The sequence below is a fragment of the Emydura macquarii genome, unplaced genomic scaffold (assembly GCF_026122565.2).
Source record: "Emydura macquarii macquarii isolate MOO-44397 ecotype Brisbane River unplaced genomic scaffold, CSIRO-AGI_Emac_v2 contig_1477, whole genome shotgun sequence".
Classification (NCBI taxonomy): domain Eukaryota; kingdom Metazoa; phylum Chordata; order Testudines; family Chelidae; genus Emydura; species Emydura macquarii.
This window is the reverse complement of record NW_027131614.1, coordinates 9,562,466-9,581,353: the sequence shown is the minus strand read 5'-3', so window position 1 is coordinate 9,581,353 and position 18,888 is coordinate 9,562,466. Positions and strand designations below refer to the sequence as shown.

General features: G+C 39.8%; 1 protein-coding gene and 1 long non-coding RNA gene across 2 annotated transcripts in view; both read left to right on the top strand.

Moving 5' to 3' along the window:
• The window catches only part of KCNB2 (potassium voltage-gated channel subfamily B member 2), a 240,435-nt gene that overhangs the window by 123,880 nt on the left and 97,667 nt on the right, over nt 1-18,888 (top strand). The gene's annotated exons all lie outside the window — the stretch shown is intronic.
• On the top strand, nt 384-11,330 carry LOC137156813 (uncharacterized). The gene is made up of 3 exons (XR_010920911.1): nt 384-516; nt 594-727; nt 11,055-11,330. It is a non-coding gene; the product is annotated as an uncharacterized lncRNA (long non-coding RNA).

Here is an 18,888-nt window from a genome sequence, read left to right as displayed (position 1 = left end):
TTAAATTAATTTCACATTCCCTTGTAATCCTCTTAGAAGCTTGAAAATATTTTTATTCCTGTAACAATTTGGTTCTTTTCCATTTGTCAAAGATGGTTTTTTTTCTCTGTGTGTTGAATGGAAATAAAATAAATATGTCTCTGTGGGGTGTTTTTGTTGCCCCCTTGTTGGATGCCACACTTCTCTGCCTGAGAGGAAAAGGGCAGAGAGTACTAGACCTCCAATCCTGCCTAGAGAGCTTTTCCTAGAGCAGCCATTTTGGGGAACCATTAAGATCTGGTGCCCCAGCAGCTAGAAGGGCTGTCGACCATCAACAGCCAATCAAGCCACAGTAGGTCAAAATAAAAGGATCTGCCCTGCTAGCAAAGGCAGTTCCTGGCTGGAGCCTATGGAGTGAGGAGTGATGCTCTAAGTCCACAGTGAAAGAAACCAGGTTAGAAAACACCACAATCAGTGTTGGGTGTTCAGAAGGAACACTGCTCATTCAATTCTGGAGAGGGAATTTAGCCCAGAAGGGTAAGGAATCATTTTGTTTATAATTGGCCCTGAAGGGCAAGGAACTGCTTCTGTTTAAGTTTGTTGTATTCTGGAAGGGATTGGACTGTGTGATCAGGCTGGAGGGCTGAGCGGCAGAAGATCTGCAGAGACAGGCAGATGCCCTACAGGAGGCTGTGGGAGCTAAAGTGAATAGCAGCCCTGTATCCAGCTACAGGGGGTGGCAAAGGAGGTGAGAACAATCTTCTACAGTCTGTGTTGGTTTTTGTTATAGGTACAATTTTTATTGTTCCTTATCAGAAAATACTTTTGTAAACCTCCATTGCCATTAATTGATGTCATTGCATCTGTGGGAGTAGTATTTGTTAGTGAACTGTTCCAGTGTGGCAGGTCTTGAAAAATGAGTGTCCACAGTGGCAAGAGAGGTGCAGTGAATTTGGCTTAATGTGTTGATGTACCTCCTACAAGAACAGAGGCCTTTGGTACTATTAATATTTCTCAGTAGTGAAGTGGGAGATGCTTTTAAAAAGTAAAATCTGAGGGACAAACCTGAGTTTTTTACTCAAATCCTTACTATAATTAATGCAAGTTTGCCTCATTAAGTATTGAATAAAAATTGAGTAAGGATGTCTGCCCAGGTTTTCAAAAGTATTTAGGTGCCTAAATCCCATTAGGAGTGAGGTGCCTAAATATCTTTGAAGATCTGGGCTGTCAAGTTTTATCAGTAGGTATTTATAAATCAGAACATTTTCCCCATCAGATTATAACGATGCAAGAATAGATCAGATTTAGGGCTGGAAATGAAGAGCCAAATAGAATATGTGGAAATCCACGGAAATGCATAGGAGTTGTACCTGTGTAACTGAGGGCCCATACCAGTATTGCTTGAAAGATACTGAACCAGACTGAAAGATGAAGTAAGATAAAGTTAAGAGAAGAAAAACAGTAAGGAGTGGAAAACACTGACTCCAAGCAAGCGTACTACAAGGAGTTAAGAAGGTGATACAGGACAAACCCAGTATTTTAAATGGCATGGCAATGGCATGCCAGAGTGCAGCAGAGTGTATTTCCATTGGCAAAATGAGGGCCCCTTGCTACACCTTGTGGCTATAAAACACTTAAGGGATTAAGGAGCAAACATAAAATGAAAATAAGTTCAGAAAACATAAAATTGAGACTGAATGCTTTAGCTGACCAAAAAAAGAGCACTGGGGATGACCAATCACAGAAGAAAGCTGAAAAGGGGAAGAATAGTGCTAAATGATAAAAATCAGAGAGATTCTTTTATGACTTTTGACTTTCTTCTATTATACCATATTGTAGCTGCTTTGCCTTTAACATAGGGCCAAGCTGTGTTTTGAAGGCACTGGCCTCCATTGTGGCAGAGGTAGCAGGGAGGTGTTGTGGACATGAGGACGGATGGAGGGGGAAAATTGTAGGCTGTGGGAAGAATGGAGCACCGTAGTTGCCTATCTGGATCCAGCTAACAGACAGCTGGTGCAGATCCAGAAATAGGACCATTTGGTCACCTCTTTTGAGGCTGCCAGCACATCAGGGTAATAGGAGGGAATAGTCACTCCATTCAGGGCGATGCAGGGGCTATGACTGTAACTGGACATTATTTTCCTGAGCAGCACTGAGCCCTTTCCTTCCCCCTTATGCTTTCCTACTCCTTGCACAACTATGCAAGGAATAGCCACCATACAGGCCATTGAGTTCTTCTGTAGATCTCAATGCTCTTTGCAGAGGAGAATAAATTTTACGTTTTACATATGGAGAAAATGAGACTCTCAAAATATGGGTTAAATACCTAAAGTCACTGAGTGAGGCAATGGCAGATCATGGACTAGAACAAAAACTGTATGTACAGGGATATCTTTAGGTATCTCAAAACTCCAGCTTCGGTGAAATACACCTTTTAACTGTGCACAGCACCACGCTGCAACATTTCAGGATGCAAAGTGAATACATTATCCAACTAAAAGCAAAAGGAGACCTTTACATGTGCAGAATGCAATTAGCCAAATAGAATTTAGCCAGGATGCCTGGATTTACTCCTCATTTACAAAGCATGAAAACACAAATATGAATCAGTTCCAAGAAATTATTCTTTCCTGCAAATATTTCTGATTGTCTATTTAAATTTTCTGAAACATACATTATTTATATTTTCATCCTCATTTTTGAAACCACACTTGCCCCCCTTAGCTCTATAACTGAATCATCCAAAGGAAGTATCAGAGACTATTTCAGAGCTTTGGAACAAATTAAATTGAGGCAGAGACCAAGAATATTGGATATGCAAACCTTTTAATACTTTCATTTCAAACACAGTTAGCACTGGAAAATACAATGGGCCACATCCTCAGCTGATGTAAATCAGGAGACAGCCATTGACATCAGTGGATCTACGCTGGTTTACACCACCTGAGGAGCTGAAGCAATATCTTGAAGCATCCCAAATAGTTAATAAAATCTAACCTCTCTCTTCCTCCCACCCCCCAGCATGGATCTGACTTCAGCTTCACTGGCCAGCTTGACTCCGTGGCCATGGATTACAATCTGTTTCCTGAGAGGGAGGCTCCTGCCCCCAGAGAGTACTGCCAGAGACAGGCCCTGTCCTTTACTCAAGTAGTGGAATCTAGGACACTGCACTTGGCCTTTGAAGTGTGTTGTCAGGGGATCATAAGAAAGGCCATTCTGGGTCAGAACAATGGTCCATCTAGCCCAATATGCTGTCTTCTGGCAGTGGCCAATGCCAGGTACTTCAAAGGGAATGAAAAGAACAGGGCAATCACTGAGTGAGCTTTTCCCCTGTCATCAACTCCTAGCTTCTGTCTGTCAGAGGCTTAGGGACACTCAGAGAATAGGTGCATCGCTGACCATCTTGGCTAATAGCCATTGATAGACCTATCTTTCATGAAATCATCTAATTAATTTTGAACCCACTAGTAGTTTTGGCCTTCAACATCCCCTGGCAACAAGTTCCACAGATTGACTGTGTTGTGTGAAGACGTACTTTTTTCATGTTTTTTTTTTTAAACCTGCTGCCTATTAATTTCACTGGGGATTCCCAAGTTCGTGTTTTGTGAAGGGATAAATAATATTTACTTATTTACTTTTTCCTCACCAGTCATGATTTTATAGCCCTCTATCATAACCCCCCTTAGTCATCTTTTTTTCCAAGCTGAATAGTCCCAACTTTTTTAATCTCTCCTCATATGGAAGCTGTTCCATCCCCCTAATCATTTTTGTTTCCCTTCTCTGTAACTTTTCCAATTTTAATGTTTTTTAGATGAAGCTACCAGAACTGCACACAGTATTGAAGGTGTGGGCGTACCATGGATTTACATAGTGGCATTATATTTTCTGTCTTATCTATTCCTTTCCTAATAGTTCCTAACATTCTGTTAGCTTTTTTGGCTGCCACTGCACACTGAGCGGATGTTTTCAGAGAAATATCCACGATGACTCCAAGATCTTTTTCTTGAATGGTACCCGCTAGTTTAGACTCAATCATTTTGTATGTATCATTGGGATTATGTTTTCCAATATGCATTACTTTGCATTTATCAAATTGCAACTGAATTTTATTTGCCATTTTGTTTCCCAGTCACCCAGTTTTGAGATCCCTTTGTAACTCTTAGCAGTCTGCTTTGGACTTAATTACCTGGAGTTATTTTGTATCTACAAAGTTTGCCACCTCACTGTTTTCCCTTTTTCCAGATCATTTATAACTATATATTGAACAGCAATGGTCCCAGTACAGATCCCTGGGGGACACCATTATTTACCTCTCTCCATTCTGAAAGCCGACTATTTATTGCTACCCTTTGTTTCCTATATTTTAAACAGTTACTGATCCATGAGAGGACCTTCCCTCTTATTCTATGAATGCTTAGTTGGCTTAAGAGCCTTTGATGAGGGACTTTGTCAAAGCTTTCTGAAAATCCAAGTTCACTATATCCATTGGATCACCCTTGTCAATGTGTTTGTTTGACCCCCCCCCCCAAAGAATTCTAATAGATTGGTGAAGCATGACTTCCCTTAACAAAAGCCATGTTGACTCTTCACCAACAAATCATGTTCATCTATGTGTCTAGTAATTCTGTTCTTTCCTATAGTTTCAACCAATTTACCTAGTACTGAAGCTAAGCTTACCAACCTGTAATTACCAGGATTGCAGCTGGAGTCTTTTTTAAAAATTGGTGTCACATTAGCTATCTTCCAGTCATCTGGTACAGAAGCTGATTTAAATGATAGGTTACATACCACAGTTAGTAGTTCTGTAGTTTCATATTTGAATTCCTTCAGAACTCTTGCATGAATACCATCTGGTCTGGGGATTTATTGAAATGTATCCGTTTGTTCCAAAACCACCTCCATTGACATCTGAATCTGGGATAGAGTTCCTCTGATTTGTCACCTGAAAAAAATAGCTCAGGTGTGGGAATCTCCCTCACATCCTCAGCAGTGAGAACCAATGCAAAGAATTCATTTAATTTCTCTTAAATGGCCATGTCTTCTTTGAATGATCTTTTAGCACCTCCATCATCCAGTGGCCCCACTGGCTGTTTGGCAGACTTCCTGCTTCTGATATAATTAAAAATATTTTTACTGTTAGTTTGTCTTTGTTAGTTGCTCTTCAAATTTTTTTTGGCCCGCCTAATTATATTTGACTTTCCAGAATTTATGTTCTTTTCTATTTTCCTCATCAGAATTTGACTTTTTTTTTTTTTTTTTTAAGGATGTCTTTTTACTTATAAATGCTTCTTTTACTCTTTTTAGCCATGGTAGCATTTTTGTGGTCCTTCTACTATTCTTTTTTATGTGAGGTATACATGTAATTTGAACCTCTATTATAGTGTTTTTTAAAAGTTTCCATGCAGCTTGCAGGCATGTCACTTATGTGACTGTTCCTTTTAATTTCCGTTTAACTAGCTTTCTCATTTTTGTATTGTTTCCCTTTCTGAAGTTAAAGGCTACTGTGCTAGGCTTCTTTGGTATTCTTCTTCCCCCCTTATTCCCCTGAAGGATTTTAAATTTAATTACATTATGGTGGTTGTTACTGAGCAGTTCTAGTCACCTCTTGGACCAGATCCTGTGCTCCACTTGGGACTAAATCAAGAATTGTCTCTCTTCATGTGGGTTCGAGGACTAGCTGCTCCAAGAAGCAGTCATTAATGGTGTCTAGAAACTTTATTTCTGCATCCCATCCTGAGGTGACATTCCCAGTCAATATGGGGATAGTTGAAATCCTCCATTATTGAGTTTTCTATTTTTATAGCCTCTCTAATCTACCTGAGCACTTCACGGTCATCATCACTGATGTAATTGAATGGGATTGTTTCTCTTCCATTCCTACCTGTACGCATTAACTTCTATCCTCCCTCTGTATGGACAGAGCCCTCTCAGCTGCAGAGAAACAGGGAAGATAGTCCTTAGCTGTGGAAGGGCTGCACAGCCCAAAGTATGGTATTAGATGACAGCTCTGAAACAGCATTTCTCCCACATACAGGAAGCTGAATTACTTGTACAGTGAATTTCACCTATATGGGGCCTGATTTTTCAGAGGCACTTAGCATTCACAATTACCATTGAATCCAGTTAGTGTTATAGGTACTCAGCTTCTAAAAACCAGGCCTGTGGTGGTCTTAAAATAGAATTGCAAAAATAACAAGTGACTCCAGTGACAGAGAGTTCTGAATGTGATGTCAGTGCAGCCTGCTCCCTGAGAGGCACACCAAGTGGAGAAATGTGTGGGTTTTCTCTTGGTAGTGGCATGGGTTAGGCTGGCTGATCAGGTGTGGGGAGAAGTAGAAAGCCTCATATACACAACTTATTTGTTAAGGTAAAGTATGGGACATCCTAGTCATGGAAAAGCTCATGGCCTTGAAAGACAGTTGCATACATTTTTGAGGAGGAAGAAACTGAGGTAGCCAGGGAAGCATTATCTCTAATGCACACATTTCCTCTATAATTGAAGTCATTCAGGCTATTTGGATGTGTATGTACTAGAACATCTCATTGCATTTTTAGATTTTTACCTGTTTTTCCCTTTATGTTCTTTCTTTGGCTCAATCTTCAACAATTGGCATAGAATGAATTCAGCCCATGGCTAGACCTCTGCGCAGCCTGTGTAAGCACTGTACTGTACAAGTAGTTCTTTATTTGTTCTTAATATTTTAATGTTAAAAACCTAGTAAAAACATAAAATGAAAATAATAAAAACAAGCTGGAGGATGGGTCTGGTCAAGGTAGCTAAAATTGGGCTCTTAACAACAAAATGGGCCTCTGACAATTATTTATACCTTAACAATTTGTAGTTTGATTGGTGTACTTCAACAAGAACAGATGCTTGTAGGTTTACCTTGTAGATAAATATTATGAATTCCTGATACTGATCTGCACTAAACAGTAGTTGTACATTGTCACTGATTGCAAATTACATGTCATAATTCTTAATTGATAAATAATTTTAGAGGGCACAGATCATTTTTATTACTTAATTGTTATTGAAAATGTAGACTGCATTCTTTAAATAGATATACAATGCCTGGATTACTTTTTTTTTTAATGTTACCTAATGAACTATGACCGTCCTCTAATCCAGCAAACTGATTTTCATGAAAACTAATTCATGAGTTAATAAACACATTTTCAATTTATCATAAAACAATTATCATTTAGCACAGTGTTATATTTTCATTGGTGGAGTGCAGGGTAGATATACACTTTTACAAACAATTGCACTCAGATTCTGACAGCCACATCCTGATCTCCGTTGCACCTATGTAAAACTGCTAAATTCCATTTACTATCAGTGGAGTTACTCCACAATTACTCCACTTGTGTAACTGAGATCAAAATTTAACCCAAAGTCTTCATATTTAGCTCTAGTTTATGAACCTGAAATTCTTTCTCATAGACCTTTAGCCTCATTCTGATCTCACATAGCAATTTTACATTGATGTAAATCTGCATATTTAAATGGAGGTACTCCTGATTTACTGCTAAATAAGAAATCAGAATGAGGCCATTGTGAGGAGTGGGGTTAGTGTTCTGTGTCCGTAACCATGGTGAGGGCTAGTCTACAGGATACATATGCCCCAATCATGCAGCAGTATGTATTTATTTTATTTTGGTGCACAGAGTCCTTAGTTTGGGAACAGTTAACACTGATCTTAATGTTTTCAGTCTTTACAACAGTATGGGATGCAAATTTATGTTTGTCATATGTGTTAGTGATAAATTTAACAATTCATGCTGTACACTCTCTACCAATTTCTTTTTCTCTTGACCACAGCATCTCTGAATGTGGTTGCTTATGAAAATTTTAAAGAGGCTTTCAAAATGTTTGGTTCCTGGAGTAAATGCTGAGCACAACAAAGTTCAAGGGGAATGTGACTTAAAGTCCAGCTGCAAATATGATCCTTGTGAAAAGTCATAGATTTTAATTTAAACATCCCTCTTTATCATGATTTGATTCAACCATTTTCTCAGTTAACTGTTTACTATGATTGATGCAACAACATGAAACTAGATATCCACTGCCAACCCCCTTATTTTATATTTATACGGATGACTTGAACATAGCAAGTAGCACTGTTTGAGTCACATTTACTTTCCTTACACTAAATCAGGAAAACCGGCTGATATCCACACACTTTTTATTACTATTATTCTACAAGGCCATGCATCAGAATGTTGAAGATAGAAAGTAAATTCAGTCTTGAATACGTCAGGCTGAAGCGATGAGGAAGGCTTATTGCCCAGAGATCAATGCAGTCTTCTAGATTTCCTATAATTCCAGATCTTGGATCAGATTGTCAGCAAAGCTGTAGCCCTTTTTCCTGGTCTCTCTGCCCTTAGGATCCATCAGTTGCCTTGTTGATTGTGTAGGCATTTTACTTCTCAAAAGGAAGTTGTTTCTATTGGGCCAGATTGAGTCTTTATAATAAATAGAAGCAAATCCACTAACCTTTTTACCCCAGAGCTCAGTTGGTGCCATTGTTCTCTGCAGTGGTGGCATTAAGCAATCAGAGGGGGCCCGAAGCAGTGGGGGATGTAAGGGGGCAAGGGAGGGCCTGAAAGCCAGATCTGGCCTGTCGGGTGACATCCAGTCAGATCCACCCAGGGGTCAAAATGCCATCCGCTGCACAGCATGACTTCACATGCACCATACCTGGGACAAACACAGCCACTGGTTCTCTGTTTTGGTATTCTAAATATCCACATGGAGATGAGCACTCCTTACCACTATGTTTAACTCTAACTGTATTTGAAGGGCAAGTTTTATTACTGGGTCAGCATGTCTGAACCTCAGACTGATGGAAAGTGACAAAGTTTGTGGCCGGAGGCCTCAGGGCTCCACCCCACAGAAGGACAGTCAGAGGCATGCTTGCACTCATCCCATACCTTGTCACGTCTAGCTTTCTACCCTGGAGAACCTGAAGAGCTGGGTTCTTGGTGCCACGAGTGGTTGCATACCTGTTTGAAAATTCTTGCCACATTTGTTCCACTGTTAGAGGGCCCTTCTACATCTGCAAATGAGGGGGGGCAGGATTTTTCCTTACTCTTTGGCATCATTTTGGAACACATCCGTGCATTATCCAAGCACTGTATAAACCCCATCATATCAAGTGAGGTAGGTATTATTTCAAGCTCTGCCCAAAGCTAAATATCCCCCAAACTGTGGGGAGGTTGGGGTCTGGATTTGAGCCTGTCTCTATAATGGATTGAATTAAAATACAAGAATCAAATATCCTTGAATGTAGGAAAAATTTGGAATAAGACACTGATCCAAACTTTGTGTCTTGGGCCCATCTCTAGTATTAGTATTTTATTTTAAAGATGTGGGGGGAGTGGGAAATAAAACAGAGGGAGTAATATGTGATTTACCCAGTATGAAGACAGATTAAAGAGATTGGGACTTTTCATCTTGGAAAAGCAACAACTAAGGGGGGATATGATAGAGGTTTATAAAATTATGAATGAGGTGGAGAAAATGAATAAGGAAATGTTATTTACTCCTTCACATAACACAAGAACCAGGGGTCACCCAATGAAATTTATAGGCAGCAGGTTTAAAACAAAAGGAAGTACTACCTCACAGAATGCACAGTCAACCTGTGGAACTCATTGCCAGGGGATGTTGTGAAGGCCAAAACTATAAAGGAGTTCAAAAAATAATTAGCTAAGTTGATGGAGGATAGGTCCATCAATGGCGATTAGCCATTATGATCAGGGATGTAAACCCATGTTCTGGGTGTTCCCTGCCTCTGAATGCCAAAAGCTGGAAGTGGATGACAGTGGAAGGATTACTCAATGATTTCCTTGTTCTGTTGATTCCCTCTGAAGCACCTGGCATTGGCCTGTCGGAAGACAGGATATTGGGCTAGATGGACCATTGGACTGACCTAGTATGGCTATTGTTATGAGACAAAGAGGATTAGGCATGGAGAAAGAGTTGGTGGCAGCCAGTACCACACAACTGTTCCTGGCTCACAGTCCCATACTCAGTCAACTAGACCATTCTGTCTATCCCTTCATTTATACCACTCAAAGGAAAGCATTTTTGAAAATGGAATTTATCGTGAAGGAAACCTCAATACATTGAAAAGCGTTTTGTGCTTCTAGACCTCTAAGCTACATGACATTTTTTTTTCCCCCAGAGTTTACCCCACAGAATTCATGTTTGTTTGATATGCTTTACTCAGTAATAAAAGCTGGCCAATCAAATACTGCTGCATGTTGGATATAGGCTCATTAGTCATTGCTAATTTGCTGCCTAGACATTATACTGAGCAATATAAATCTATTCAGCCCTCTCAGGAATTTAGAGTTAGGAAAGGGAAGATAAAAGGACCCATGGTTCCTGAACTTGCTATCAGGAATCATCAGCTTGACACATACAAAATTGCATCCTTGGGGGAAAACAAGTTATTTCTAAGTAATAAGAGGACCTACCTTATGATCTACTCTAGTGGAAATTCCAGTAGACTCTATTAGAATAATTCAAAAAGTTACTTTTCATTTCTGCTGCTGCTGTTTATTTGTTCTGATCTTTGTTAGTTTCTACTGTAGGGACCATATCTGGAAGAATCAGTTGATCAAATAGACTCACTATACTGTTCCATACTTTGTTGACCAACTAAAACCAACTGAATTTTCAACTGGAATTTCCATTATGGCAGAGAATCCTCAAATTTCAGAGCCTAAATATTCAAATCTGTTACTGAAAGTTTGTGGTCATGCTTCCAAAACATATTGAAATTGATAGTTTTGTAAAAACACATGGTTTCAGATGTCCTCGAGACCTGTGTGAAACTGGGGTTTGCTCTGTTATATAGCATAATTTGTTCAAATATATTACAAAATTCATCTGATTTAGTATAGTTCATATAAAACTGCATAATAGTTGAAAAATGCAATATAACAATTAATGGGTACGGTAATATGTATAAAACTCTAACATTTTATTATGTAAATAAGCAGAATTTTGTAGTCTCCATGCAAAGTACCCTGTCTCAAATGTATCAAATTTTGTTTTTGTGTAGAGTGGTCACCTCATTAACAGTCAGATTGTGAAGTCCTTACTGAAATCTACAAGGCTACTTATGAAGTACTGTATTACTCATTGTAAGTAAGGATATCAAAATCTGACCTTACAAGTCGTATCCAACTCCCACTGAAGTCAAAGAAGGTCTCTCACTGACTTTAGAAGAAAACTGATCAAACTGTAAAATGCTACAGTGAGGCAGAATGGAGGGAAAGTGCTTGCAAGGATGTATTATCATGTTTTTGTAATATTTTTAATAAAAGGATTTATAAGATTTTAATGACATGATTTTGCCTTGCATTACAAATCACTTCACTTGAATACAGTCAAGGCTGAGATGATTTTGTGTTGCACCAAACTCAATATGTATCACTATTGATTTTTTTCCCATTTTAAAATCAATATTTTTTCTCATTTGAATTAGTCTCTGTAGTGACAGATTTCAGTATCAGTAATCCATTTTACAATATTTTTGTGCTAGCAAACGAAAGAAAACAAAGCACATCCACAAGGAAATAAAGTGACCAATATGGAGGCATTTTTAAATAACATGATTTATTATTATGCCTCAGAGGAGTTAGCAGTAAATCTGGAGCTTTTTCTTTATTATTTATGGACCATTTGCAACTTGGGAAATTGCTTTCCTGTGTGACATCATTACTAAGTAAAGTTCATATTTAGTTTATTCTAGAAGACGGGCCTGAACATTCTGAATCCTGTAGGGGTTGGTGGGATCTTTGTGTCAGAACCCACATGTAAACTTTTTGGCTACCCCTTCTCTCTCTAGTGCAACAACCCCAGATTTGAATAGCCCCAAACTATTTGACCTTTGAAACTTGGATCCAGATCCAAATTCTGTTGCTGAGCTTCCTCTGGTCTTATCCACACATCCTATTACTCTCATTTTGCAACCCTTTCTAAAGTTGTTCCACCTGCAAAACTCCCATTGACGTTATTTGCATGCCTGTGCAGAGACTGAAGGATCAGACCCACAAAATGGAGTTGTCCAGCACTGTAAATATGCCAGTTATTGCCTGGAAGAAATCATGCACTATTATCCATCCTTCAACAAAGTACAGGAAGTCTGGAAATTCAGGTTGAGAATGCAAACCTAAGCGCTCTTGCCCAATTAGTGACCATATAAGAATAAGCAGCATATTTTCAAGGACCTTCAGTTTTCCTGAGTGCTTGCTTGAACCTTCCAGGAAAAGAGAAGGTGTTTATAATCAAAGGAAAATGGATTAACCAGAACTCTAGCCTTCAGCTGTCAGCACCAGAATACAATATGTCAGCCAGAATAAGAGTTGGCTTTGACAAGGATATACACCTTGCCTGCTTTAGTTGGCCCAATTTGAAGCAACTTGATTTAAGTACAGATTTTTACTGCACCAGCAGCATGCTCACCAGCAAAATCCATTAGCTGTGAAAGCTGTTGCATTGATTTTTATTTTTTTAGAATAAAATGCTGCGGCAGAAAGGAATAATACAATAGGATCCTCACTGTTGACACACTGTAAGGCTCAGCGTGAGTTCTTTCCAAAGCATATTGGTTTCATAGAGTAAAAGTACCCTTTTCTAACTAGCTTTAGTCACCAGCTTGATATTTCTATTAGGCTTCCAGTACATTTTAAAAAACAATAACATGGAATTCTCTGAATGGAAGCAGATAATATATGAGCAAACAGCAATATAAGACTGTGCTTCCATTGGGCCCAGTCCTACACTCCTCCTTATTCCTTTAGTTCCAGTGGCAGATTTTCCCTTAGTAAGGCGTGCAGGATCTGGCCCATTGTATATTTTACTAGTGCTTTGTGGGAAATGAAGAAAAATGTTGCTACCAGCAAATATCCTGGGTAGCAATACGTTTCTGCTGATCTAAGTCATTCAGAAGGAAAAACTAAATTAGTCTGGATTCATTTTAAGTTGTTCAGTTAAAAAGATTTTGTTTTTGTAAACAAAAGTTATAGGTAGAGATCTTCAGCTGGTTTAAATCACCATAAATCCATAGACTTCAGGGTAGTTCTCTTAGTTCTCTGAACTAATGCAGTGAGATATGCCCAGGCAATAGGGTGAATAACTAGGAATCCATTGCATTATGTCAAAATAAGTATATGAACTACATCACAAAATAGCAGTCCTTGTTTAGTGCAGATTATTATTACTTTGGAAAGGAGTCACATAAATTAGATCACTCCCACCACTATGAGCTGTGAAGTAGATGGGATGATCAGGTCTTTTACCAATAGTGTATGTTACAAGGGTTTTTTTTTGTGTCCAGAATATTTTGCTCAAAAACAAAAGTTTTTCAGTTTTCTAATAACTGCTAATTTCAGGTCAACGTGATCTTTGGGAGGGCATCCTCTGAGTGCTATAAACAAGTGTTCATTTATATCTAGAATTATTACATGGGAGTATTCTGTATTGAAGTGCTAAAGAGGAGGAACTAACACCAGAGTTATAAAAGAAAACCCCATAAAGTCTTACTTTTGAGGCCTATACATCAAAGACTCATTTACCTTGAGTGCTCTCAAGAGATAGATGTAACCTGCAGAAATCATGTGACATATTTATTTTAACTGATCATCAAAACGGGCTTCTAAGAAACATGCACAACATATTTTAAGACTCGTATTAAAAAAAACCCCACTACACATGGATTGTGAATGTCACATCAGTACCCACTTCTGTATTTTAAAGACCATTCTGAGTGACAATATGAATCAGTAGTGAAAAATATAGTCCAAAAAGTACAACATCTGAATGGGATCACTGTAAAGTCAGGTCAAAAACTGAGCATACTAATGTTCTCTTAATAAAACCCTCTGATTGTGCTTCATATTCATGAAAACAGTGCCTCTTATTTCCCATGATAATTATTTAATTCCACCTCATACTGAGCATTTGGATTACAAGGGGATGTTAATTTTTTTGGCAAATACTTATTTTTTGCAGTGTAGAACTTCTTTATGCTCATGGGTCCTTGCTTATATTTAACAAGTGAATGACTTTACAAACACCTGCTTCAAATTTATCATTTACATAACTCTAAAACAGTGTAGAATGACATATTTCATCAATCAATGAATCAAAATTAATGCTTCATTTGTGCTCTAGTTATTTTAGTTCACTAGTGTCAGCCACCTAATTGGGCGTATATGATGGGGCTTAACTTCCATCACCTGCAAGGCAAGGGAAAGGACCCCATGCTCTGCACTTGGTGGTGGATGTGCAGAGTAACTAATTGCCTCCTGCACAGAGGAGGCAGAGCTACATATCGACTGAGTAGCAGAGCTAAGTAGACAAGGAAGCTCAGTTGAGGGAGAGACTGCAGAAGAGACAGGTCTCTGTGATGGATAAAAGCCCAGGACTAGGGCTTACCAGAAAGGACACAACAAAGGAACTCTTAGTGAAGCCTTAGAGGGGTGGCAGGGCTATTAATTTGAAGACTTGTTTGAATCTTTATTTGGACTTGTTCGTGCCACCTGTAAGGGGTTTAGACTGTTACGTGACTCAGCTGGAGGGTCAAGCCACAGAATACCCTGAGGGAGAATTGGGAGAAGATGCAGGCAAAGCCAGACCATTGCAGATCTGAGAGAGAGTCCAGCAGGGGGTGGTAGAGTTGAGCACCCCGTGCAAAGCTACGATGAGAGACAAGGGGGTGCCCGTGAGGTGAGGATGTGTGCCCACCGCATAGCAATACCAAACAAATATAGATACAATTGCACACCGAGATTATGTTAAAATAACATTATTAATGTTGCAAAGTCAAGCACTCAAAAGTAGAAAATCCAGAATTACGGTTGCCTTTGTAACGGTGATGGCCTGGTACTTTTGTTAACACTCTAGGGATCTTCAGAGCTGCTACAGTGTGAGTTGAAGGGAACCCCATCTTTGTAGCTGTGGATGGTAACAACTCTTATCCTCTGCAGATTGGTACAGTCTAGAACCTATAACACTCTCACCAGTTGGTTACATAGCCTTAACTCCATCTCCCTGTGCATATGCATTATGATACACTTTAATAATTTAATTACATGGCCACATACTATTTTATTCATAGGACATCATTCAGTGCACTGGATGGAGATGCTCTGGAGATGGTTCGGGAATGTGCGATAAAGGAAATAGTAGTCTGTAGCACTGCTGCTTTATTTATTGTAGAAGTTAGAAGGGGTGTAGTGAATGGGGCAGGGGGTGACAGGAAGAGAAAGGAAGGTCTTATGGCTGACAGTTTAATACTGCCACAGAAAATGGGATTCCATCCCTGCCTTTGCTACAGAGTCCCTGTGTGATGCTACGCAAGTTGCTTAAACAAAACTTGTCAGAAGGGGTTTCTAATTCTTTCCTAAGGTGACCAGATGGCAAGTGTGAAAAATCGGGACAAGTGTAGAGGGTAATAAGAGCCTATATAAGACAAAGCCCCAAATATTGGGACTGTCACTATAAAATCAGGACATTTGGTCACCCTATTCTTTCCTCATTTTGTGGGGGCCTGACCTGAGACCCTGGGGTCTGATTAGCTGAAGTGCTGAGTACTCAGTTGCAACTGAATTCATTGGGGACTGTTTTGAATATGTTAAGTTCTATATAATGCTACCTGCTCTGAAATATCAGACAATGGACAATCTTAATTTTGGCATTTTCTAGCTTTTGACTTTGCGACCTTAATGTTCTTTTGAGTGTGAGGTATATCTATATGTATTCTCTAGGTTTTTACAAAAAGCAAATTGAAAAAACATATTCCATCATCTGGCATCTTATTGACACCCACATTGTTCATAAGCAGGGTTGCAGCCTTTAGATATACCACACAGATGTCTGCCACTTGAGCTAATTGAGTAACTGAGAGCAGTAGTACATGGTCATCTTCTATATCATAGTTTCTCAACCTGTGGTACGAGTACCCCTGGGGGTATGCGAGACACAGGCAGGGGGTACCCGGGGAAAAACAGAGTGAAGGGGAGGCAGGTGGCAGCTGCCGACTTCTGGGGAAGGCACACAGTAGCCCCCCGCTTCCCGCCCAGTCACAGCTCCCAGCTGGGAGGCAGGTGGCAGCCGCTAGCTTCTGGGGGAGGCAGGCAGGCCCCCACTTCCCGCCGGGTCCCATCTCCCAGGGGGGAGCCTGGTGGCAGCCTCCTGCGTCTTGTGAGCTGGGCTCGCAGCTGGGTGGCAGCCACCCGCGCCCCAGCTCCGAGCCAAAGGACAGCCTTCAGCACCTCTGCTTGAAGACAGGCAGGAGCCACTTGCCCATATTCCTGGATCCCAGCTAGTGTGGAAGCCTCCTCTGCCCCAGCTCGGATTGGGTGGCAGTTGCCCACCTCCCGGGCTGGCAGCCAGGTGGCAGCCGCCTGCAACTTGCCCAGGTGGCAGCCCCCCTCCCTGGCTCGAAGCCCAGTGTCCAGAAAATGTGTCATTTTCACTGCTCTAGCTGAACAGTGAAATTGACAACTATGATAGCCCCATATTTTACCAGTTACCCTCTTTTTCTGTCTCTCTGTCTCTCACCCTCCTTCCCTGTCTCTCTTTCGCCCCTTCCTCCTCTCAAATCTATGGCAAAAAATTTGGCGCGGCACTTTATGTTCGCCAGCAGTGGTATGCCGCTCAAAGGAACTGTCATGATCATCTAGTCTGAAGCCATGCATGTCATAGGCCACAGATCCTCACCCACCCACTCCTGTAATAGGCCCATAATCTCTGGCTGAGTTACTGAAATCCTCAAACCATGATTTAAAGACTTCACATTACAGATAATCCACCATTTACTTTAGTTCAAACCCACCAAAGACCATCCTGCAGAGGAAGGCAATCTCCCCAGGATCTTTGCCAATCTGACACGATGGGGGGAATTCCTTCCCAACCCCAAATATAGTGATCAGTTAGACTCTGAGCATATGGGTGAGACCCACCGAGCCAAAATTCTTTGTAGTAACTCAAAGCCCTACCCAGCTAGTCTCTCATTTCCAGCTGTTGGAGATATCTGCTGATAGCTGACACGGCTGGGTCATATGCCATTGTAGGCAACATCATCATATTATTACCTCCATAAACTTAACACACTCAGTCTTCAGAGAAGTTAGGTTTTTTGACCCCACTACTCCCCTTGGGAAGCTGTTCCAGAACTTCACTCCTCACATGGTTAGAAACCATTTAATTTCAAGCCTAAACTTGCAGATGACCAGTTTATATCCATTTGTTCTTGTGCCAACATTGGCCCTTAATTTTAACGGCTCTCTCTCCATTGTGTTTATCCTTCTGAAATATTTATAGAGCACAATCATATCTCCTCTCAGACATTGTTTTGTTAAGCTAAACAAACCAAGCTCTTTAAGTCTCCTGTCATAAGGCATGTTCTCCATTATTGGTCATCCTACTAGCCCCTCTAACTACATCTGTTCCAGTTTGAATTCATCTTTCTTAAATATGGGAGACCAGAACTGCACACAATATTCCAGATGAGTTCTTACCAGTGCCTTGGACAATAGTACTAACACCTCCCTATCTCTACTGGAAATACCTCACTTGATTCATCCTAAAATTGCATTAGCCTTTTTCACAGTCATATCATGTTTGTGGCTCATACTCACCCTGTGATCAACCTATATATCCAGATCTTTCTCCTCATCTGTTGCTTCCAACTGAAAAGTCTCCTGCTTATAGATAAAATCTCTTTTGTTAGTCCCTAAGTGCATGACCTTGTATTATGCACAATTAAATTTCATCCCATTTCTATTACTCCAGTTTTCAAGGTCATCCAAATCTCCTTGTATGATATTAAGGTCCTCCTCTGTAATGGCAATACCTCCCAACTTTTTATCTGTTAATTTTATTGGCATACTCCCACTTTTTATGCCAATGTTATTAATGAAAATGTTAAATAAGATTGGTACTAAGACCGATCCTTGAGGAACTCCACTAGTATCCTCCTTTCAGCCTGACAATTCACCTTTCAGCATGAACAGTTTTAGCCGCCCCTTTAACCAGTTCCTCACCCACCTTTCAATTCTCATATTAATCCCCATCTTCACCAATTTAATTTATAATTTCGCATGTGGAACTGTATCAAATGCTTTACTGAAATCGAGGTAGGTTAGATCAATTGATTTTCTGGACAAAGGAAATGCAGTAATCTTCAAAAAAGAAAATCAGTTTGGTCTGGCATGATCTACCTTTTGTAAAAGGATGTTGTATTTTATCCCAATTACCATTTAACTCTTGTCTTTAGTTACTCTTTCAGATTTTGTTCTAAAACTTTGCATACAATTGGGGTCAAATGAACAGGCCTATAGTTTCATGGATCACTTTTTTCCTTTCTAAAATATTGATACGATAGTTGCAATTTTCAGCAATGTTGTGTTCAGTTTGGTGCAGACTGCTATATGGAGACAAACATGCTGTACTTCTTTCATGGAGACTTTACTTTTATTCTTTATTGTTGGTTTGTTCTCTGAATCTAAAATAATGGTCATTCAAGTGTATGGCTGCTCTGAAAGTTTGGAAACCATATTATTAAAAGGTGTCTGTGCTTTTAAATAGGCATCATATTGCATCCAGATCATTGGCCTTTTTTCTTTTTACTTAAAGAAAAGTAATGGGCCTAATTTTGGTATGGCAGGGATGTAAAACGCATATACTTGCTTCAGGTAGCAAACTCATCACTCTACCACCAACCAGTAAGCTGTTTGTTTTTTTTACAACTGTATCTATTCTCTGCTAGTGAGTGTGTGTGTGTGTATAGATTGATAGATAGTTTAGTGGAACTCACCAAAATTACTCTCAGTAGTGAAGAGCATCAATAGTTAGAAACCATCTGATTTGAACATTATCGCAACGTT